The following is a 9,145-nucleotide window of genomic DNA, read 5'->3' on the forward strand; positions in this document are numbered from 1 at the left end:
AGCTTTTGAAGCTTACACTATTTGGGTGAAGAAGAGAGATTTGGAGCTCCAGATGCCATATGCTTGCGAGAGACCTATGTTTGTGGTTATAGTTGAGCCATTAACTCTCCCTAACCAAGATGCAAAGGAGTTGGAAGATGCAATCTCTAAGATGAAGAAAGAGAGATACTTGTGGGAAGAGGGATTTCATGCTTTGAATCGAAAGCATATAAACTTGCAGCATGAGTTAAGAGACAAGGATGCGCTTATTGAGGCTCTAGAAGAGCATGCAGTGAAGAGACAAAGAGAGCCAGAGGATTTATCTTCCTCTAGTATTCCTCAGCCTTCTGGTGCTTGGAAAAAGATTATTGATCGGCTCGGCCTCGAGAAAGCTCAGATGCAGATAGCCTTTGAGTCTGATATCAGACGCATCCGAAGTAAGTATACTCCCTTGGCCAGTTCAGCTGATTCAGTTGCTAGGGATCCTTAGGATGGCATTTTCCTTTTCTCTTGTATTTATATTTCGGTTTCTGAAATTATATCGAGTGTAATCCTTTCAAATTTTATGAATAAAAAGATATTTTTGTTAGAACAAGACTTTGCGTCTACAATTCATCTCTAAGTTCTGATGATAACAAAGGATGAAACAAACTGGTACCCAGACGAATTTATCTAAGTATGCAGAACTCTAACAGAAAATCGATCTGATAGACAACATCTGACATCACACAAGTCTAGAACAGACGACTTAGAATCAAATAAAGTAGTCACTCTGACTCTGAAGACAATGACACTCACAACATCTAAAGTCTGAAGACTTAGATACTCTGAATCTGAAGGATTCCACACTTAGTTACTCTGCTGATCCGTACATCTGAAGAAGGTCCAACTGAAGACATATAAAGAACTTCTAAAGAAAAATCACTTCTAACAACTATCTAGAGAATACATGCTGAACAAGAAGATTTGGATTCCGCGTACTTTGATTCACGCCAACAGATCAACGTTAAAGACTTAACAACAAAGTTTCCACATATGGTATTAATTTTTATATGGAGAAAAATAAATACTCTCCAAAATTGCTATGGAAAGGACAACAAACTTAATGTCAATTAAGTCCCATCATTGTCAAGATATCAACATCAATGCTTCAGCCAACAACATCACATCCAAAGCACTATATAAATGCGATATCATCTTCTTACAAGACATGAAGCAATCATACAAGAATACTAAAAACACATTCTATATTTTTAATTCTTGTTCAAATATGTTCACACGAGTTATTGCTCTTAGTGTGAATTTTTATTATTCTTATTATGTTAAAATTACTTACCTAGAAGCACTATAACTTCCTTGAAATTCTCAAATAGTTGTTGAATATTTCCTCAAGTGACTTGTGAAGTTTGTAGACTTGAGAGGGCTAAGATATCTTTACTCTCTTAGACGCTTTTGTTGTAATCTTTCTAGATTATTGGCCGAGTGGACTGGAGTAGCTTTGAATTTTAAGCGAACCAGGATAAACTTCTGTATTGATTTCTTTATCTTTCGTATGTGTTTTGTTTGCAAAAGTTTTTATTATTCAGTGAAAACAATTCAAACCCCCCTTTCTTGTTTTTCTCTACCTTCAATTTTATGGTCAAAATTGTTATTATTTGCTGATTATTGTTATTAATTGAAAATTTGCAAAAAAGACCTTATATATTCCTTGAAATTTAAAATAAAAAATGTTGCATTTCATGCATCATTTGCACAACAGGGTTTCTTCAACTAGATGTCTTATGGGTTCTTCTTCTATGTATCAGTCAAGCTGACTCATCATTATAACACTCGAACTATTCGCCTGAGAAGAATGGAGCACCTTGAAAAAGAGAATAAAGAACTTAAGGATGAGATTTCTAGACTCACTACTTTGATGGAGTCTCTGATTGTTACTCATATTCAACCATTTCCACCTCCTGCAACTCCTCATCCTCAGAGGACTGTTATTTCAGAGATTGCTTCAACATCGGTACTTGTGGTTGTTAGCCAGTTTGTGCCTGCCATGCCTACTTGGGTTCCCTTGGGGAATTCCACCAAACTTTATGCCTGAAGGGTATGCTCCAACTTTTTCTTCTATGCTGGCATCTAGCGTGGTCCTATCCGTTCCTCCTCCATTTGTGCATACTCTGCCTCGTGTCGAGGAAACCATCTACCATTCTGAGCCTTCTAGGGCCCCCGATGTTTATGAGAAGATGGATGAGATAAAAGATTAATTTCTTGAGCTGCGAAAGGAATTCAAGACCTTAAGAGGAAAGGATTTGTTTGGTAAAAGTGCTATTGAATTATGTTTAGTGCCTAATGTCAAAATCCCGGTGAAGTTCAAGGTCCCAGACATTGAAAAGTATAAGGGGAATACCTGCCCTATGAGCCATCTTATCATGTATGCTTGCAAGATGCCTACTTAGACCTACAATGATCATCTACTCATCCACTACTTCCAGGACAATTTAACCGGTGTTGCACATTGGTGGTATATTGGCTTGGACAGTTCTAATGCCCGTACTTTTAATGACTTGGCCGAGGCCTTTGTGAAAAAATACAAGTATAATGTTGATATGGATCCGGATCGGGATTAGTTGAAATAAATGTCCCATAAAGACAAAGAGACATTAAAGGAGTACGCCCAAAGATGGAGAGAGTTGGCTGCTCAAATTAGTCCACCTTTGGAGGAGAAAGAAATGACCAAGATCTTTTTGAAGACGTTGAGTTCATTTTAGTATGAACACATGATTGCTAGTGCTCCTAATGATTTCACCGAAATGGTGAACATGGGGATGCGGTTGGAAGAAGGAGTCCAAGAGGGACAGTTATCCAAAGATGAAGCTTTGGCGAGCAAGAAATACTGTGGTAGTTTCTCTAAAAAGAAGGAAGAAGAAACCAATGCAGTGTCTGCGGGGAGGCAGAGAAGGCCTCTTATGAAGATGAATTCCTAGTCTCGCCAACATTATCATCAAGTTTCATCAAGGATTCCTGTGTTTACCAATATGTTAACAAATCAATCAGTTCTTGTTCAGCAACAACATCAACAACAACCATAACAACGTACCAACTAAAACAACAACAATCATCATCAAAACTTTGAGAGGAAGAAGGTATCTTTTGACCCTATTCAATTGACGTATGCAGAGCTATATCCTTCTTTGCTTGTCCAGAATTTGATCCAACGAAGGAATCCTCCACAAACCCCTAAGCCATTGCCATGGTGGTCAAGCCTGAGTTGCACTGTGCTTTTCATCAGGGAGCTCCTAGACACGATATTGAAAATTTCTATCCTTTGAAGTATGAGGTATAGAACCTGATTAAGAGTGGTATGGTGTCCTTTGAAGATAAAGCGCCTAATGTTAAAGAAAATATGCTTCCCGCTCATGGCAATGCTTCTGTGAACATGGTAGACGGTTGTCCTGGAAATTTTAGGGTTTTTGATGTGCGTCGTATCTAGAGGTCGTTGGTGGAAATTCATAGGGATTTGTGCTTGGTAGATGATTGTGAACATGACAATGATGGTTGTTTTATTTGTAGTGTCAACCCTCAAGGATGTGTAATTGTCAAGAGGGATATTCAGAAACTGATGGATGAAAATGTTATTCAAGTTCAAAAATCCAGGTATATGGGCAATGATGTAAATGTTATAGTACCGGTGTTCAAAACCCCTAAGTGGGTAGTTATTAAGTTTGACAGCAACAGCAGTAAGAATGTTAACAAATCGGTATCGCCTTTGGTTATACGGTTAGCGGGCCCCGTCCCCTATTCATCCGATAAAGTTGTGCCATATAAGTACAATGCCACCATGATTGAGAATGGGCAAGAGGATCCTCTTCCCGCTACGAATTTCGTGGAAAGAATTGAAGATGTAGTGAAGCTGAACGGCAGCGGTCGTGTTTTTGGTCATGTATCTCCAAAAATTGTGGAAGATGTTTTAGTAGGTAAGAAAGCTGAAGTTCCTACAGTTGATCCGGTTAATGCTCCAACTTGTCAGTCTGGTGAGTCCAGCAGGTTGAAGATTAATTATGATGATGAGGAACTTCATTTGATCAAGAGAAGCGAGTTCAATGCTTTGGAGCAGTTGCTCCAGATGCCATTAAAGATTTTCGTGTTGTCACTACTGATGAATTTTGAACCACATAGAGAGGCTTTTCAGAAAGTATTGGAGCAAGCCTTTGTGGAGCACGATGTTACTGTGGATCACAACTTGGTGAGGTATTGGAGCAAGCCTATGTGGAGCACGGTCTTCATGTAATAATTTGAGCTTTTGTGATGAAGAACTTCCGGAGGAAGGTAGAGATCACAACTTGGCGCTCCACATTTCAATGAACTACAAAGAGGATGCTCTGTCCAATGTATTGGTTGATAATGGTTCGTCATTGAATGTATTTACCAAGTCAACTGTGGCAAGATTGTCTTATCAAGGCGCCTTGATGAGGTACAGTGGCATGGTTGTTAAAGAGTTTGACGGTTCCCGAAAAACCGTCATTGGAGAGGTGGACCTTCTAGTTAATATAGATCCGAGTGACTTTCAAATTACTTTTCAAGTAATGTACATTCACCCAGCCTAGAGTTCTTTGTTGGGAAGGCCATGGATCCATAAGGTTGGGGCTGTGACATCTACTTTACACCAGAAACTCAAATTTGTCAAGAACGGAAAGTTTGTCATTGTTGGCAGGGAGAAAGCGCTTCTAGTGAGCCATTTGTCATCCTTCACCTATGTGGAAGCCTAAGAAGAAGTTAGAACTCCGTTCCAAGCTTTGTCTGTTGCTGGTGAATTGAGGAAGACTGACACATCCATGTCTTCTCTAAAGGATGCTAAAGAGGTTATTCAGGCTGGTAGCACCGACAAGTGGGGTCGTGTTGTAGAAGTTGTGGAAAACAAGAACAATGTTGGGTTGGGATTTCAGCAAGGGCCATTCAACGCCAATGTCAAGGCTATGCAAGAAGTTTTTCGCAATGGAGGGTTCATTTTCAAGGACGATCAACACTCAGCGGTAGTTATTGAAGACAATCATGAAGACGAAGCTTGTGCCAATTTTGTGCCACACAACCAGACGTGCAACAATTGGATTGTTGTTGATGTACCTGTTGTTGTGCATCGTTCGAAGTAATTTATTTTATTGTTTAAAGAAAAATCCTTCTCCTATGCATAAGGGAGAAGTGAAACATTGTTGGGCATTTTCATTATTATCATCAATAAAAATACAATTTTATTCATCCACATCTATGATGTTTATTTTTACTTTTTTCTTTTTTCCTGAAAATGATAATCATAAAAAACATAAATAAAGAATAATTTTTCCCATATCTGCATAATATTTGTTTGCACTCCATTTCTCCAAAATTAAAATATCAAATCATTATGCATGTTGGTTCCAGCGTTTGTTGAAGAATAGCATGTTGAGAATTTGTTGAAGTTATTCCAGCGTTTGAGGAAGTATAAAATCCGCTTGGATCCTAATAAGTGTACTTTTGGTGTTCGTTCTGTTAAGTTGTTGGGCTTTATTTCAAGTGAGAAGGGTGTTGATGTTGATCCTGCCAAGGTCAAAGCAAAACAAGAGATGCCTACGCCCAAAACTGAGAAGCAAGTCAAAGGTTTTTTCGGCCGCTTGAACTATATTTCGAGTTTTATTTCGCATATGACTGCCACATGTATGCCTATATTCAAGGTTCTTCAGAAAGATCAGTCTTGTGATTGGACCGAGGATTTCCAGAAAGCTTTTGACAGTATCAAAGAATATTTGCTTGAGCCTCCAATTTTGTCTCCGCCTGTTGAAGGAAGACCTTTGATAATGTATTTGATTGTGCTTGAAGAGAGGATAGGAGGGGTTCTTGGTTAGAAAGATGAATATGGGAAGAAATAATATGCAATTTACTACCTCAGTAAGAAAGTTCACCAACTGTGAGATTCAGTATTTTAAGCTTGAGAAGACATGATGCGCATTGGCTTGCGCTACTAAGTGTTTGCGTCAGTATATGTTGAATCATATTACTTGGTTGATATCCAAAATGGATCCAATCATGTAAATTTTTGAAAACCTTCTTTAACTGGGAGGATTGCTCATTGGCAGATGTTGTTATCTGAGTATGATATTGAATATCGATCTCAAAAAGAGATTAAAGGTAATGTCTTGGCTGACCATTTTGCTCACCAACCTATTGAAGATTATTAGACAGTGCAATATGATTTTCCTAAAGAAGAGATATTATATTTGAAGATTAAAGTTTTTGATGAACCATTGCTTGAATAAGGGCCAAAACTTGGCTCCTGTTGGGGCATAGTATTTGATGGAGCTGTTAATTCATATGGTAATGGCATTGTGGCAGTGATTATTACTCCTCAAGGAACTCATTTTCTGTTTACAGCTAGATTGACCTTCAAATGCACAAATAATATGGCTGAGCATAAAGATTGAATTATGGGCCTTGAAGAGGCCATTGATCTTAGAATTAAATATCTTGACGTCTATGAAGATTCAACTTTGGTTGTGAATCAGATCAAAGGTGAATGGGAGACGAATCAACCCGGTTTGATACCATATAGAGATTATGCGAGGAGAATTTCAACCTTCTTTCCAAAGGTTAATTTTCATCATATCCCTCGAGATGAAAACCAGATGGCAGATGCTCTTGCAATATTGGCTTCCACGATTATGGTGAAATTTTGGACTGAAGTTCCCAATGTGATTGTGATGCGTCTTGATAGGCCAGCTCATGTGTTTGCTATTGAAGAAGTCAAAAATGAAAAGCCATGATATAATGATATCATGTGTTTTCTCCAATGTCAGATTTACCCGCTTGGGGCATCTTTGAAAGATAAGAAGACTTTGAGAAGATTAGCTAGAAACTTTTACCTGAATGGTGATGTGCTTTATAAGAGAAATTTTGATATGGTTTTGATCAGATGCGTGGATAGACATGAAGCAGACCTGTTGATGGATGAAGTCCATGAAGGTTCCTTTGGTACTCATTCAAATGGACATGCTATGCTAAATAAGATATTGAGAGCAGGTTACTATTGGATGACAATGAAATCTGACTGTTGGAAATTTGTGAAGAAATGACATAACTGTCTAAGTTATACAAATAAGATTCATGTTCCTCCAAAACTTTTGAATTTCGTTTCCTCTCCATGATGTAAGACCCCAATTTTGTCCCTAAGATCCCTCATGGCATCATAACATTGCATTTGCAAAGCCTCAAGGATCATTAGCATCTTGGTTCCCTTTGCCTTTGGGTAGGACCTCTTGTGAGTGGTTTGAGATCACAAAGCATGCTTGAATTGTATATCATTACTTTTCTTATTTTGTTTACTAACCAAAAGCATACAAATATGTCATTAACATCTCTTGTTTGTAGCTCGAGCAATCACAAGGTCAAGAGCTTCAAGGAGATCCTTTGTGCATAGATATGGCCAAGAGGAGATGATAGCAAGCATGGTAATGGTTCCCAAAGCTCTCATCCATCAAATATGCCTCCCTAGCATCTCAATTCATCATTTTGATCAAAGCAAGTCAAAGGGTTTGAGGTTTGTTCCCTAAGGAAACCCTAATTCATCTGTGCATCACAATGCCTTGCTCTTGAAGCAACCTCAACTCATGGTCAAATACAATCAAGGGAGGTTCTTTAATTCATAATTTCATGCATATTTGAACTTATTTGACTGTCCTCAATCATCAGTTCATCAAGATATGAGTCATGGACTTGAGAAGTTGATCAGTCAATTCATCTGACTATTTTGAAATGCACTTAGACCTAACTTTTTATGTGTTGGTCAAATGGAGATGATTCCAAAATAAAAAATGTTCTTAATGCCAATATGAACAAATTTCATGTTCATCAAAAATTGATTTCAAGCTTGGAAGGTCATCATCCATTCCAAGACATTATAGGTCATTTTAACTGAAACCCTAATTTTGGGTCAACTTCCCAAGGACATAACTCATTCATTTTTTATGGCTTTGAGGTGGGATCAAATGCATTGGAAATCTTACGATGCCTACTTAAAATGTTATCTTGAACAAAATTTCAAAATCTCAAAGGAAATACATGTGATAATGCAAGACATTATAGGTCCTTTTGGACCAAATGCATTGAAAGGCAAAAAAGTCCAACTTCAAGTGCCCATAACTCTTTCATAAAAAATCCAAATGATGCAAAATTTAGGTCCATTTTTATTTTCTTGAGACGATCTACAACTTTGATGTTGGAGGTTGTTTCATTTGAGGTTTTCATCATTGAAACAGAGGGGCTTGAACATTGGCCAAATTTAGAAACTTTGCCTTTACATGTTTTGCACCTTGCACTTTAAACTCCAATTTCACCAATTTCCACATTTCAAATGGATTTTTGCCCAACATAACAATTGTTCCTTACATCAAAACCTTTCCAACCATTACTCACATGATCATGTCTGGATTTGACAAATGGTATTTTCGAAGAGGAGAAGTTTTAAGCATGATTATGCATAACATGATGAAACTCATTATACAAGCTTGTGCATTGCCAATTCCACGACCATTTCAGCTCAGTTATGATTCAGAGTGCATTTGGAATTGATTTTGGGCGTTTTGATTGATCATGCAAGCCCATGCAATAAATATCCAATTCCATGCACACGACTTTGATCACACTCTCCTTGCCCTTCCCTCTATAAATAGAAGCCGTACTCCATTCAAAAATCATCCTGGAATCAACCTGAGTTGTTGCAGAAATCAAAACCCAACCTCTCACCAAAGAAGCCATTTCACTTTTCTTCAAATTTTTCAGATCTAAAATTCAACTACATCTAGTTGAATCTTTGGATCTAAAGCTTCTAAACCTTCATCCTTTAGTTCATTGATCTTCTATTTTGGCAAAGGAAGCAAGGAATCGAGCTCAAATTTCCAGAATCCAAGGTTGTTCTTCAACTGGTTTTTTCTTCGAAACTCATCATCTATTGATCTATTTGCTTGGATTTTGTGTTGGCTGAAGTCCTCTTCATAGAGGCAATTTATTTGAGTACTTAATTGTTGAAATCCATCAAGTTCTTTTGAACATCACAGAATTCGCATCTCTGATCTCTCTCAATATAGAGATCTAGAGTGGAATTGAGTGATACAGGGATGATGTACATCATCCCAGATTTCCAATGATGTAT

This window comes from Lathyrus oleraceus, chromosome 4 (genome assembly GCF_024323335.1).
Source record: "Lathyrus oleraceus cultivar Zhongwan6 chromosome 4, CAAS_Psat_ZW6_1.0, whole genome shotgun sequence".
Lineage (NCBI taxonomy): Eukaryota > Viridiplantae > Streptophyta > Magnoliopsida > Fabales > Fabaceae > Lathyrus > Lathyrus oleraceus.